Consider the following 15,639-nt stretch of genomic DNA (forward strand, 5'->3'; position numbering starts at 1 on the left):
TCCACCAGTACCTGTTCCACCTTGGGTCCAAGACAGGGTGGCTCTCCTATTGCCTCAGCACCTCCCTCTGCTGCCACAAGCCACAGCCGTGCAGACGTGCCCCTCTTATGGGCGCAGGTCCCACCCCATTCTCTGTGGACAAACACCCAGGTGTAAAGGCCCCACCCCCTCTTGGGAGTGGACACACCCCTCGCATGAAAAAACCCTGTCTACAGGTCTCAAGCACACCCCCCCTTTGTGTAAAAACCCGCACCCCCTCCAAGAAGATGCACCCCAAGACCAGGAAGCCGCGCCACCTTGTTGTGCGCATGTATGTGTGTGTGCGCACCCACTCTGGTGCAAAAAACACACCAGTCCTGCCCTCCTGAGATTGGACACACCTTCTGGGTGATTCAAACCCCACTCCCTTTGGGTGTGGACACACCCACTCTGGATGTGGGCACACCTCCTTTGCATAAAGCCCCGCCCTCCTGGAAATAAAGACTTCCCTTGTGTGATATAACCCCCATCCCCTTAGCTGTAGCCACACCCCCTTCGGGTATAGCCCCACTCTCCTAAGAGCACCCCCCCTCAGTTATGCAAGCCCCGCCCCATTTGGGTATGGACTCTCCTCTTTCATGTTAGCCCCACCCTGCTTCACGTGGACACGCCCCCTGTGTGCTGCAAACCCCACCCCCTTTGGGCCTGGCTAAAACCCCTTTTGTGTTAAGCCTCGCCCTCCTGAGAAATACTCCTTGTGTAACACAAGCCCCACCCCCACAGTCAGGGTGTGGACATGCCCCTTCTGGTTTAAGCCCGGCTCTTTTCAGGCATGAACACGCCCCTTTAGTGACACAAAACCTGCCCCCTTTTGGGTTTGGACACATCCCTTTGGGTATAGCCCCGCCCCTCTATGGCTGTGGGCACACCCCCTGCCATGGAATCCCTGCCCCCTTTTGGATGTGGAAACGTGTCTTTTGCATTAAGTCCCGCCCTCCTGGGAATTAAACACTCCCTGTATTACACAATCCCTGCTCCCCCTTTGGGTGTGGACACGCCCCTTTGCTTTAAGACCTGCCCTCTTTGGCTTAGACGTGTCCCTTTTGTGTTAAGCCCCACCCTCTTTTGCATGGAAACGCCCCCATGTGATGCAACCCCCACCCCCTTTTCATTAAGCCCCGCCCTCCTTGGAATAAACACATCCCTATGTGATGCAACACCTGCCCGGGATGTACGTCGACACTTCCTTTTTGTGTTTAGCCCCGCCCCCCATCCCTCCTCTCCCTGAGTGCACACAGCCCCTCTGCTTTGAAACCTCACCCACTTGGGGCTTGGACACACCCCTATGTGATCAAAACATCTCCTCCCTTTGGGTGTGGACACGCCCCTTTTGTGCAAAGCCCCGCCTTTTTAGGAGGGGACACCCCCCTCTCCCCGTGTCATGCATACCCCACCTTTTACCACTGTGGTTTACCACCTCCTTCGGATTAAGCTGCACCCTCCCTTTGCATGTACACGCCCCTCCTCTGATGCAAGACCCGCCCCCTCTAGGCTGTGGACACGCCCCTTTCTCCTAAAGCCTCACCGTCCTGGGAATGAATGCTCCCTGTGTGATGCAATCCCCACCCTCTTTGGGTATAGTCCCGCCCTCCTGAGTGGACACACCCCCTCTGATCAAAACCCCACCCCTTTGGGTGTGGACGCACCACATTTCTCCTAAGCGCCGCCCTCCTAGGATGAACACACATACCCTTGTCCAAACCCAACCTCCTTATGGTGTGGGCACACCCCCTTTGGGTATATAGCCCCACCCTCCTGAGACTGGATACACCCTCCATGTGATGGCAAAACCCACCTTCTTTGGCTATGGACACACACACTTTGGGTGTGGACATGCCCCCTTTCCCATTAAGCCCCACCCTCCAAGAAATAAACACTCCCTGTGTGATGCAAACCCCAGCCCCTTGGGTGTGGACACGCACCCTTTGCTTATACACCCACCCTCCTGAGTGAACCCACCCTTTGTGTAATGAAACCCCGCCCCCTTTGGGTGGAGACGCCCCTTTCATGTAAAGACCCACCCTCCTAAGTGTGGACACACCCCCTGTGATGGAAACCCCGCCCTATTTGGTTGCAGACACACCCCATTAGCATGAAGCACCGCCCTCCTGGGAATAAACACTCCCTCTGTGGAGCAAACCCCACCCCTTTGGGGTGTGGACATGCCCCTTTGTGGAATAGCCCTGCACTTTTATGTGTGGACACACCCCCTGCGTGATGCTTACCAGGCCCTTTATTGCTGTGGAAACGCCTCCTTCAAATTAAGCCACGCCCTCCGTTGCATGGACACGCCCCTCGTGTGATGGAAGCCCCGCCCTCCTGGGAAAAAACAATTCTTGTGTAAAGAAAACCCTGCCCACTTTAGTTGTGCACACGCCACTTTTATGTTAAGCCCTGCCTTCCTGAACACACACCCCCTGTGTGATGCAAACCCCACCCACTTGGGGTATGGACACGCCCCTTTGTGTATAGCCCCGCTCTCCCATAAGTGGACACACACCAGGTAACAGAAATCCCACAGTCTTTGAGTGTGGGCACACACCAGAGCCCCAGAAGCCCCACACAACTCGTGACTATAGGGCAGCGGAGATGTCCACTGGGGCACTGGGGGTCTGTGTGGGGCAGGTCAGGGGACAATAGGGCAGCTGAGAGGCCCATATGGGGCAATCAGAACAAACAGTGCCCTATGGGCCCTATAGGCCCTACGGGGACTATAGGGGTATCTTACAGGCCCATGGGGGGGAGCTGACATGCACAATGGGGCACTGAGGGTCCTTTCGGGGGACAATAAGGCAGCTCAGAGGCCCATATGAGAAACTTAAAATGCCCTATGGGGCACTGGAGGTTTGTGTGGGGTAGTGAGGGAACAATAGGGCAGCTGAGAACTCCAAGTGGGACAGTTACAATGCCCAATGGGGCACTGGGGGTCTGTGGGGGCAAGTTAGGAAACAATAGGGAAACTGAGGGGCCGATATGGGACAAACAGAATGCCCTATGGGGCACTGGAGGTCCTTTTGGGGCAGGTTAGGAAACAATAGGGCAGCTGAGGGGGCCATGTGGGACACACAGAAAGCCCTATGTGGCACTTGGGGTCCTTAAGGGACTCACTGGAGTCAGGGACAGCTGAGATGCCCAATGTGACACTCAGGGTCTGTGTGGGGCAGGTTATGGGACAATAGTGCATCTAAGGAGCCCATGTGGGAAAGTTAAAATGTCCGACGGGACACTGGGGGTCAACGTGGGGAAGGGTAGGAAATAAAAGACCAGCTGAGGGGGGCATGTGGGACACGTAGAATGCCTTATGGGGCACTGGGGGTCTATGTGGGGCAGGTTATGGGACAATAGCACAGCTGAGGGGCCCATATGGGGCAAATAGGATGCCCTATGGGACACTGGGGGTCTGTGTGGAGCAGGTTAGGGGACAAGAGGGCAGCCGAGAAACCCTTGTTGGAAAGCTGAAATGTCCAATGGGGCACTGGGGGTCTGTGTATAGGTTAGGAAACAATAGGGCAACTGAGGGGCTCATATGGGACAAACAGAATGCCCTCCTGGGAATATACATTCCCTGTGTGATGCAAACCCCACCCTCTTTGGGTATAGCCCCACCCTCATGAGTGGACACACCCCCTCTCATTAAAACCCCTGCTTCCTTTGGGTGTAGACACACCCCCTGTATGATGTAAACCCCACCCCCTTTGGGGATGGACACACCCACTTTGCATTTAGCCCCACCATCCAGGTAATAAACACTCTCTGTGTTATACAAACCCCAACCCCTTGGTTGTGGACACGCACCTTTTTTTCATAGCTCTGCTCTCATGTGTTGACATACCTCCTTTGTGATGCAATCCCCTCCCCCTTTGGGTGTGGACACTACCCTTTGGGGTTAAGCCCTGCCCATTTCGGATGGACACACCCTCATGTGGCACAAAGCCAACACACTGTGTGTGGAGACACACCCACTTTTGCTTATAGTCCCACCCTCCTGAGTGGACACACACTCTGAGTGATGCAAACCCCACTCTCTTTTGATGTGGAGATGCCCCTTTCATGTAAAGCCCCGCTGCTATATGTGGACACACCCCCTCCCTTGGAGACCCCGCCCCTTTTGCAGGTGGACATGCCCCAGACCCCCAGAAGCCCCACACAACTCACCCATGAGCAGATGAGAAGCCCAATGGGGAGGTGACTGTGGGTCCCCAAGGGTCGGTGTGTGTCCCCTCCCCCCTAAACCCCACTCCCCCAGTCCCTGTTCCACCTGGGGTCCATAGCAGAGTTGGATCTCCTGTTACCTCGGCACCTCCCTCTGCTGCTGCAAGCCACGGCCACTGCCATGAAGACACGCCCCTCTCATGGGAACAGACCCTCCTACTCTGTGGACATACACCCAGGTGTAAAAACCCTGCTTCCCTTTGGGTGTGGCCACGTCTTTTTTGAGTCAAACCCCCAGCCTGGAGTACGGACACACCCCCTGTATAATGGACGCTCTGCGTACACTTTGCCCACCATGTGCTCACCCCTTTACCCCCCCCACTGCACTCTTTGTACACAAATGCGGACACCTCGCCTCTCTCTCTCTCTCTCTCTCTCTCTCTCTCTTTCACTCTCTCTCTTTCACTCTCTCACTCTCTCACTCTCTCACTCATTCACACACACACCCCTCCCCCTGCTCTTGGAGCCCATGCGGGTCCCTTCTGTCCCTGTCCTTGTTTCCCCCCCCAGCCTCACAACCACCCCCAGCTCCACACAGTTCACGTGGGCCTGTGCGGCTGCATCTCCGGTGGCAAGAAATCCCCATCCAAGTCGTCGCTGTGCCAGGAGATGACATTTACGATCCGGATGCCATTTTCTCCCCCCAAGCTCTTCCCCCCTGTCACGCTTTAACACTGGCCCGGCAATTAAACGGAGTAACAGACGCTCTCTATTAATCTCTCTCTCCTCCCTGATAAGAAAGGAGAGACAATAAGGGAGAGAGACTTATGGGTTGGAAACTAAACTACACAACTTTAATGAAACAGTAATGATAAATAGGAAAAATTAATAAATATATACAAATATACAAGAAAATGGATACCACATTCCTCCCCCCTTCCCCCAATAATTCTCACGTCACCACCGAGGCTGCAGGGCAGCCCTGGGAAAGTCCAGGCTGGACTCCTGGAGTCGGCAGCAGTCGGGAACTGGAGGCAGGAACACACAGATAAGGGCTGGCACGGATCAGGACCACAGGCAGACGAACGGACGGGATCCTTCCAGGATGCCGGGGTGAAGGAATGGAAGCAGGAAAGGCAGGAAGGACAGGCAGCCGGAAGCTGGAAATCAGGAAATCTGGCTTGGCCCTCGTGATCCCTCAAATTTATACTGAGGATGACGTATATGGGATGGAATACTCTGTTTGGTCAATTCTGGCATCTATCTTGTCCGTTCCTCCCCAAAGGAGGGATGCAGGTGGGACCTCTTTATGTTTTCCTCAGAGCTGAACAGTGTCCTTGGCTTTGCATACCAGTCTCTAGCAGTAACTATAAACATCAAGTGTTACCAGTCCTAGAAACACACACTGTCTGAGAAACTTGCTGTTAATTTCAGCAAGTGCAACTACTTACAAGAGACTTAGCTAAAAGCAAAAGTACAAGACAGAAAATCACCTTTATCCTGGCCCAAACCAGGACACCCCCCCTCCCTTTTTTTTTTTTTTTTGCCCCTGCCACCCCTGCGCCGGCCCTCCAGGTCCCCCGGTGTTCGCGGATCCCTGCCGCCTGTCCCCGGCACCGCCCCCAACCCCTGCGCTGCCTCCCATGCCCCTCACCCTGGCCGCCATTCCCCAAGCCCCGCCTCCATGCCACGATTTTGTCTCCTCATCGGCACCGTAGCTCCCTCACACTGAGGAGTCACCGCTCCAAAGTTTCGGGGCTCGCTGATTGGCAGCCCGCTCCGGAGGGCAAGGCTTTCATTGGTTCAGCCGCTTGTGTGCCTAACCCACTTCGTGGGGCGATACAGGCGCTGATTGCGCCCAACTATGCTGTACGCACCCGCCCCCTCATTTTGCAGCCAGCGGCGCTGAGGCCGCTCTGCCACTGGCCAATGGGCGGGACATTGCCAGCGCCTGCTCATTGGTTGCTGAGAAAAAAAAAAAAACAGTAAAAGAAAAAAAAAGGGGGCGGGAGGTGCCCTTCCCTTGCTTAAAGGACTCAGGGGCCTTCCTCGTCTTTGAAGAAAGGTCGCCCCTTTCCCGTCTGTTATTAAGGACACGCTAAACAAGTCAGGGGTTTGTTGTCCCCCCCGAGCAACCCACAGCTGCCCGTAATCGACTGCCCTGCACTTTAGGGTCCCCCCCCTGCGTGCTAGAACTCCACAGCCACCAGTGAGGGGTCTGCCCCAGTCCCAGAGCACCCTCAACAAGTGCCCCCCCAGCACTATGAGGTCGCTCCGTTTCAGCCGTAGCCGTAATTTCACCACCGGCAGCTTCTGCACCAGGTCCTGACGCAGCAGCAGCTCCTGACCAGTACCAACTGTGTATGCAACAGAGTATAGACCAGTCACACATCCACTGACCCATTATTCACACCCAGTGCACAACAGTAGCCCCCCAATGCACCTTTCCTGCCCCTCCAGTACACACCATTTTACACCCGTACCCCCAAGTGGCACTTCAACCCCTCCCAGTGCTCCCATCCCCCCTCCCAGTTGCCCCCTGGTCTTATGTCTGCCCCTCCCACTCATTCCTAGCTGCTCCCAGTGACTCCACCCCTCTACCAGTACAACCCCGTAGCCCTCAGTGCCTCAGTGCACACAAGTAATAACCTCCCTCTAGTCCCTCCCAGTATAAACTGCCTGATGCAGTCCTGTGTAGAGGACAAGAAACACATTTTTATATAAAATTACTTGTCTCTCTCCCTGAGGCTTACCTCCTTCCTTCTCTCTTCATAAGGCTTTTTTTATATTTCTAAATTGTAAACTATGAAACTAAAATTCCCTGGAAGGCAAGTTATGATCCAATTATCAAATTCAATCACTAGCTTTTTCTAAAGATACTTCTAAAATTAAGTTCAAGTGTTTTTTAAGTAATGTCAAAGGCATTCAAACTGCCTCTTCTCTGTCCCGATACACTTTCGTTGCTGAAACTCCTGAACAGCGGGTTTTTTTAGACAGAAAAAGTCTCCATAAATGTAATCCAGTGGGCCAGACTGCAGGAACAAAAAAGCAAAACCTGATCAGAAATTACAGTCCTGTGACTGTAGCTTGTATGCACATAGAGCAAGGTAATTCTAAAAGCAAAGCTGTGTAGCCAAAAAAACACATTCAGATGACAGCAACTAACTAAGTTCCTATTTTCTGGCTGCTTAAAGCCACACTAACCCTCTCTGTTGGGAACCAAGGTGGTGTTACCTTGTGGGGAGGAATGGAGCTCAGGGGGAAAAAGAGGATTGGAGGGGGTCTAGTGGGAGAAACGGGGGTTTAGGGAGGGGGGAAAGGGGACTGGGGAGAAATAAAATGGGTGAAAGGAGATTTGGGGGGGGGAGGGGTAATGAAGAGTTATGGGGAAAAAAGAGAGGAGAAATGTGGCTCTGGAAGAGGAAATGCAGTTAAGAGGAGGGAAACAGGGGGGTTGGGGGTGAAAATGGAGATTTTAGATGGGGTCTGAGGAGGAGAGAAATGTGCCTCTTGGGTGAAAAAGGGGTTTAAGGGAGGAAAATGGTGTTTTGAGGGTTGATGTGGGGGTCACAGGGTCTACAGTCAGAGCTCCAGCCCCACAGCAGGGGAGTCAGGGGTAAGTTAGGGACCAGGGTGGGTGAGGCTGTTGCACACCCTCAGGGTCCCCCCCAAGGACTTACCCCTGCAGGTCTTTCTGCCTATTAGACCCCCCAGACCCAGCCCTTCCATTCTGGGAAACCCCACAGCCCTTTAAAGCCCCTGCAACCCCACAGAGACCCCCCCCCAGTCACCCCCAGAAACCACCTGGACCCCCCAGGGCACTAAGAGCATGAGGTACTCGCATCACACTAAAGCATGATAGGAAATGTAGTCCTGTCATGCCAAAAATAACATTTTATCAAATTCAAACCAAATGAATTGGTTGAAATTATCCAGTTCAAGTAATCAAACTCAACCAAAGGCTTTTCTATAAAGTATTTCTAAAATTAAGTTCAAGCGGGATTTTCCATCTGAAATTATAATCTTTGACTTCATAAAGAGGTGAAAATCAGCTCAGTGGAGCCACATTGAGATGTATAGTGCTGTATTGGTGTATGTTGTAAAGTTTGGACAGAGAAAGTCTCAATAAATGTAAGGTCACAGTATACTTAGCTTTTATCCAGAGATGATTTCTTGGAACTCACCATCTCCCAAGATCCAAGAGCGCAGGATGACTTTACCTGAGCAGATCTCCCCACAACTGGCTGATGCAGAGGAGACACAAAACCACAAAGCAGTTTTTTGTTTTTGTCTTCAGTGAAAAAAAACCTTCCTGGTCAGGTCATAATAGAGAAGATGCCCTGGTTTTAAGATACCAACACTACCTATGAGCCAGGCCAGACTGCCCAAAGTCTTGGATTCAAGTGGACATTTTTTTATTTCTCCGAAAGCACAGAGCCCTGCACAGAGGACATTAAGTCTACTGTGAGCTGAGGCAGTTAAGAACAAACAAAACTTGTACCTCAACACCTTAAACACTACCCCACACAGATACACCACCACTTAAGATACAGATTCTTAATGGTGCTTTAACACTTTTAATTTAGTTTATTCATTTAATGTTTAATTGCATCTGCTTACTGTTTATTAACTGCATCTGCCAACCAATATTTTGCAACACCACACTAAAATTATGTTCCAACTATATTCCATTATAATATATATTAAAGCTTCATTAAAATTCATTCACAAGGTAACATGCTACAACTTTATCATCAGATCTGTCCTTTGATATCCTCTTAATCTGCACGCAAAGTAAGGTTTTCACATCTGCCTACCCTACATTTGGTAAAACATACAGCAGAACAATGTACAGAAATCTCTTCTTGGCTACCACTACAGATAACTGCACCACTTTGAAAGAAAAGTTTAAATCAGCAACCGACTTAAAAAAAAAAAAAAAAAATGCCCACCAGAGAGTTCTTCAGTGACTCAAAGCTCTTACGTTCAATGTTTGGATAAAGAGCCATAACCAGCACTGCCCACCTTAAAATATTTGTTGTTTTCTGCCCCAGCCAGGAGTTCTCCCACAGAGATAATCAGGGCCTCTCTTCACCACATAGATTCTGGATCTCTTCTTTGAGATTTCTCTATAACATAAACCAGAAAGACATCCTGCTGACTGAAAACTGCACTTGCTTTGTTTTTGAACTAAAATATGGACAGAGTGCACATGCAACCTAAAACCTAAGTGCCTCAAAAAAAATTTTTGTTTTGGTTTGGTTTTTGGGTTTTTTTTTTTTAATTTTATTAATTAGCACACTGCGCAAAGTGCACATACAAGTAAGAGGAAATTAAAGAGGCGTGAAAGCGACACTTCCTGTTTTAAAATTCCTTTGTTTCACCTTGTCTGGAATGTGCCGACAGGTTAAAACCAGCAACTGCAGTTTTAAGCTTTCACACAAAAAAAGAAATTATGGACTGCCCTTACCAAGCCGAAGCTACGTATTTATCTTAGGTATGTTCCTTACAACTTAAAACTCATTTAGATCAGGCAAAACCACCACAAGAGTTGAAGGCTGCTTAATCAGCCATGGACTCTAGCTTGCATACCACAAACCCTCAAAAAACCACCATGAAACAGTACTTTTTCAGAGATCTTCCAAGTAGTCTTGAGCGATTTGTGTGCTATGCACCATGAGAACAAAATCAGAGTTTTTAAGGAATGGCAGCTGACTTCAGTGGGGATACTACAGTGCAAGAACAATATAAATTGTGTAGGCATTCAAAAGCAACTCTACCCTATTCACTCCTCCAAAGTAAACTGCAGGCTCTGTAAAATGGTAACACACCTGGATCACAAGCTAAGTTACACTCAAACAAGAAAACTTACTTTTTCAGTTGAAAATTTCAGTTAAGTCTATTTTACTTAGTAAAGGCTTATTTACCATATCTCCTGGTCTGTCAGCAAATCCTACAGCCTCCACATCCTGGCAAGCCAAAATAAAGCAGTGCAGTTTCTCCCTGTCAATAATCCAGTGTAACGTACCAATCATCTTCAAAGATGCCAACACTCACCACAAGTAACATGCATCAGGTAACTGGCAAGCTGAGAAACAGATCATTATTTGATTTTGTTTTAAACAGAACATTTCAATATTGGTGATTGTGCAAACTGCTAGGTGTGACATCATAATACTGTTGCAGAGAAACAAAACTTGAGGAATTTCTTTGGGGTAAAAAGAGAAGACAGTTCCTGGATGCACTCTCTTGTCAGAGGACACCTCTTCTTCCAGAAGGGAAAGTCTCTTCCAAACCTTTTACCTTCTTCAAGAAACAAAACCACAACTGATTCTGAAACAGCCTTCATCTTCTACGGGAGAGGCTAAAAAAAGACACAGTATTTTTTTCAAAAATACAAAGAATTTCTTACCAACCAGTTTCTTTGGGGTTTTTTGTTTCTTTGTTTGTTTTTAATCTGTTGGGATGGTGTTGGGAATTTGTGCCGTTGCTATTGGATATTATTCTAGGTTAGACAATTTCATAGGGTCATGTGGAATGCTACTACACCCTATCTCCACTGAAACAGTAATTTTTGTAAAAATTCTGTAAACCAGACCATTCCCAATGTCAAAAAATATAGAAGCCTTGTTAAAACAGGATACTGGTTCAAGCAGTCAGCAACACAAACTTCAGCATGAGTACTTTCCTAAACTGAGGATTCAAACTAACCATAACTGAGGACTGCTCATCAAATCTTAGTAACAAAATGAAGAATCAAAATGAGAGCCTGACTTATTGTAGAAAAGTTCATAGAAAAAAGTACATAGAAAAGTAATTATATTTGTCAGAAGCTCTTCAGCTTTACAGAAAATAATCTCAGCTGAAGTTTGTACAAAGAAGCCACTCAATATCTCTTCTAGTCATCCACTGCAACCTCCAGAAGGTAACTGATGTTCACAAAGTCACCATCACACCAAGGCATTTATTTGATGCAACTGGTCTGTTATAGCCAGAAATCCTGTGCAACAATACATGTCAAATTAGACATATATTTTTTTGTGTATTTAAAAACTAGGTATAGTTAAGCAAACTAAGTGCAGGAAGATCTCAAATCAGGAATATAGCTGTGAAAATGCAACACAAAGTGGAAACTTCAACTTACTATTTTATTTCAAAGTGTTAGCGTGGAGACAAACACATAACCACTCAGGAGAGGTTATATGTGGTGCTTTATTTCGAGGCCCCAGGAACCAGCGGTACGCACCCAAATCTGGCTCCGAAGTCAGTCACAGCGTGGCCACAATTTATCCCGGAAAATTTCACAATCTAATTACATATTCAACAGGTTACAGAGCTTTCTAATACATATGTATGTGTAGATTGCTTTGTCAGTGAATTGTGACACTGGCCCCTTCTGCGCTTGCATGCCTCCCTCAGGTGGTCGTCGGGATGAAGTAAGTAGTCTTCCTCTGATGAAGTAAGACGTCTTCCTCACTGTGTCCTTTTTACCTTCCTTCTCTTGGTTAATGTCCAGCTGGTATGTGATTACTTCCAAATTGGTTTTACTACCAGCTTCCTTCTATCTCTACTTGACTGACTTTGATATTGTGAAAAATAAGGGTTTAAAATTGTAGTTTATTGTTTTGTTGAGTGTATCTTTCAATTTAATAATGTTTGTTTGGTCAGTTTGTTGAGATAGCATGTTGTATCCTGTTGTTTTGGGGTGTATACTTAAGCGTACTTCTAAGGAGGAAAAGCCAGAAAAGCAGGAGGAGGGGCCGACCGCAGGGGCCCGCGAAACAGGGACGTCATGTGACCATTCCCCTCAGCAACTGAAAGCCCGCGAAGCAAGAACCGACGCTGGGAAAGCCCGCAAAACGAAAACCAATGATAAACTGGTAAGAGACTAAGGGGAAGGGGTTTATTAAAAGTATAAAAGAACCAGGTTTACCTTATCGAACTTCCGAGCCGGTGGTGGGGTTACAGCTCCCCGGCCGCCCAGCGTGCTGCAGCATGCTGCTTTACTTATATTTCTCTCAATAAAAAGTTTTAAACATAGAGTCAGCATTTTTGACAGATATGCAGAGTCTTATCCTTATCTTGCTACTTAAATAAATGCTGAGTACATAGTTTTCCTACTCCCAACAAAGCACCATTCTTTACAAGGTAAAACTTTTACATTTCCACAAAGTACCATTCTTTACAAGGTAAAACTTTTACATGTTTCCACATTCTTATTTTCTTCTACCTCTAATTCTAAAATAATCAATTCTAAAATAATAAGATTCAGAATATATTTCTTTTACTTTCTTTCTATCCCAACAAAAGGAATTTTACTTTTCCATTGGAAAATGTTACTGTTTCAGTTGCTTTTGTAAAAAAAAACGAAAATATTTAAAAATTAAAAGATTTTAAAATTACCCCACTTCACAAAATAATCCATCTTCTTTTTGCGAGTTCTGTGTATATTATTTCATCTACCTCTGCAACACGGAGACTACCACGGAAGATACGAATCTGGAAGAAAAGGCATATGTACTTAGTTGTAATCAAAGAGAGACAAAAAAGCACCTTAGACCTGTAAGAGATTTTATTTAATTTACTGTGAACACTGTTTGGTACACTTTATCAAAATAAAAGTGCATGCACCACGGTTCATTGTGTAAAAACCACATAGGTGCGAGGCCCCCCCCTCGCACAAGCTCAGACTCTGTTTTTCCGGCAGCACCGCCCCTGCACAACATACACACCTCCTCATCCCCTCTTCCCGGCTCAGGAACCTTCCACTTTCCCCGTCCAAGCTCCGTACAGCAAGTTTCTCGCCCCCGAGGAATCGGCGAACATGAGGCGGCGACAGGAGGCCCCAGGGCAGCGCTCGGGACCTGCCCAGAGCGGCCCCGCGCCGCACCGCACACCAACCCCCCCCTCCACTCAACTCACCGTCCCTGCCGCTTCCGCCCCTCTCCTCGCCCTGGAAGCAGGCGGTGAGGCAGAACAACCAGAGCCGGCGCCCACCCGCGGGGCTGCGGTTCTCCGCTCTGCCCACCGGGACCGCCATCAGCGTCAGAGGCGACAGAAACAGCACTAACCACTCCATACAGGGCGATGAGTGACGACGGTACCCCAGCTTCATCCAGAGCTGATGCGCACGCGCGGATCCCCGATGCCAGTACTGCGGCTCCCAGCTGCAGTACCGACTTCTCGCCACCGGGCGGCGCACTGAGCGCCTAAAAACAAAAAACAAAAAACAAAAAACAACCCAAACCGAACAAACAAAAAAACCCGCGACGGCAGGGAAAAAATTAGAAAAATACCAAAATTGGTCCCCGATACTTTTTTTTCCTTTTTTAGACATCATATTCGGTGGCACTGAGCTGCAGCTGACCGCTCGCACCTCCAGGACGCAGGGAAACGGCTCACAAAGTACAGAAAGCAGTGGCAGGGAGGGGCCAACGGGCAGGGGTACAGCTACAGGTCCTGGTGGACGAGGGACAAAGGGGGGGGACAGGGGAGCGGAGACACGCAGGGGGGATGGGGGTGGTGACAGTGCAGCGGGGGGGGGGGGCACTGCATGAGGGAACTTTGTTAAAAACGCTGACTCGATGTTTCAGCAGTAAAACTTTTTATTGAGAACGTGAGCGCTATGTAAGTAAAGCAGCACGCTAGGTGGCCTGGGAGACAGCTCCAGCAACCGGCTCACACCTTCAATAATGTAAAACCAGCCCTTTTATACTTTTCATACACCCCTTCCCCTCAGTCTCCCATCAGTTTATCATTGGTTCCCATCCTGCGGGCTCCCTCAGCATTGGTTCCCGTTTCGAGGGCTTCGGTCTGTTCCTGAGGGGAACGGTTTCACGTTTTGCGGGCTTCGTTCTGTTACTGAGGGGAATGGTCACGTGACGTCCCTGTTTCGCGGGCCCCCGCGGTCAGCCTCTCCTCCTGTTTTTCTGACCCCTCTTCCCCACAAGCAAGCCCAAACATACACCCCAAACAAACAGCCCAAGCAAACATTATTAAACTGAAAGATACACTCAACAAAACAATAAACTACAATTTTAAACCCCTATTTTTCACAAACTTAATGAATATAACACTGTTGAGACACCCACTTCTGCTTCTGCTGGGGTGCCCAGTAGTAGTACACACCACTTTGCGTGTGTATCAGTTGTGGCGCTGGCTTTGTATGACATCACTGTGCATGCGCATACTCTTGAGTGTCAGTCGTTTCTTCTGCCGATGGGCTGGAGGACCAAACCACCATGGGGAGAGCGCTCGAAGGACTGATGGGGTCACTGGAAGACCAAAGCACTGTGGAGAGTGGCCGGAGGACTGACGTAGGCCACCTGGCCAATCTGGCGGGCACACACACCTCTACTTTCCCATTGCCACAGGTAGGAGCTGCGGGTACTCAGTCTTCTCCACATGGCTGCTGTGCCACACTGGTGTACGCACTGACCCGCATCCCGCGCAGCCCCACACACTCGGGTAATCCCCGCACCAGCCCCCCACTCATCTCAGCTCTCCCCGCTCACCATCATGGCAGCTCTGCTCCTCAACAAGCCAGCCTCGGCACACCCGCAGGGTGGCACACAGCTCCACCCATACGGTCCTTCAGTTTACATTCCTTCCTCCCAACAAGCTTTTTCTTCTTTGCATTCTTTGCCTTTTCAACCCTTTTTTAAAATTTAGACACACAAGTGGTGTTTTTGTTTGTTTGGGGTTTTTTCTATTTTAAAGTCATATCTATCTCTATTCAGATTTCTGCTTTTAAATCCTTTACCTAATACAAAAGAGGGAGGTTTATGGTTTCCAATCTGTTTCCATATATAAATTAGTACTTACTTTCCAAGATACATAAACATGAGAGATTTCAACACCTCACACTAAACAGTTCAATATTTTTTCATCTCCCTTGTATTTTCAGGCATTTTTGAGCTGCTGCCCTCCTTTGTGGGGGGGCTGCCCCCATGCCCCATTCACCTGCTGCTCCTCTGCCACATCATCACCCCCTTAGTGACTGACACTGGTTGCCCAAAGTCCATCATCTCCGTCCAGACTCCTCCTGATCAGAAGCTCATTAGACAGAAGCTCATGCCATTTACATATACACACACACAAACCAAAAAAACCTGGTAAGCTTCAGCTGGAAAAATAAAAAGTAGTGCTCCCCTGGACAGCTGCAGCCCCCCTAGCCCCTGTCCCAGAGGCTGTCCCAGGAGGGGCTGTGCCAGAGGGGGCTCTGGCTTTGCTCACCCCTATTTGCCTCCACTCCCACCATGGAGCAACAAACATCCCCAGTCCTTCTTGACCTCAGACTTCTTCCTCCCACCTTCTCCCCCCAGGGCAGCCCTTGCTGCACCCACTGGACACGGAGCCTCCGCACACAGGAACTCTGATTTGTTTGTCAAAGTAGCACCCAGGGACAACCCCAGCTGAGGTGGCATCCACAGAATTCTTACCATGGCC

At 49.0% G+C, this 15,639-nt stretch overlaps 1 long non-coding RNA gene across 2 annotated transcripts; it reads right to left on the minus strand.

Annotated features, from left to right (window-relative positions):
- Positions 1-4,248: 4,248 nt before the first annotated feature.
- On the minus strand, positions 4,249-13,668 carry LOC139791909 (uncharacterized). 2 transcript variants are annotated; one of them, XR_011724082.1, is made up of 6 exons: positions 13,114-13,665; positions 12,595-12,690; positions 8,376-11,191; positions 6,945-7,223; positions 5,883-6,156; positions 4,250-4,412 (listed from the first exon to the last, which is right to left on the minus strand). It is a non-coding gene; the product is annotated as an uncharacterized lncRNA (long non-coding RNA). The 2 variants fall into 2 exon arrangements; XR_011724081.1 differs by having other exon boundaries at positions 4,249-4,412; positions 5,883-7,223; positions 13,114-13,668.
- Positions 13,669-15,639: the final 1,971 nt, after the last annotated feature.

The sequence above is a fragment of the Heliangelus exortis genome, chromosome 2 (genome assembly GCF_036169615.1).
Source record: "Heliangelus exortis chromosome 2, bHelExo1.hap1, whole genome shotgun sequence".
Lineage (NCBI taxonomy): Eukaryota > Metazoa > Chordata > Aves > Apodiformes > Trochilidae > Heliangelus > Heliangelus exortis.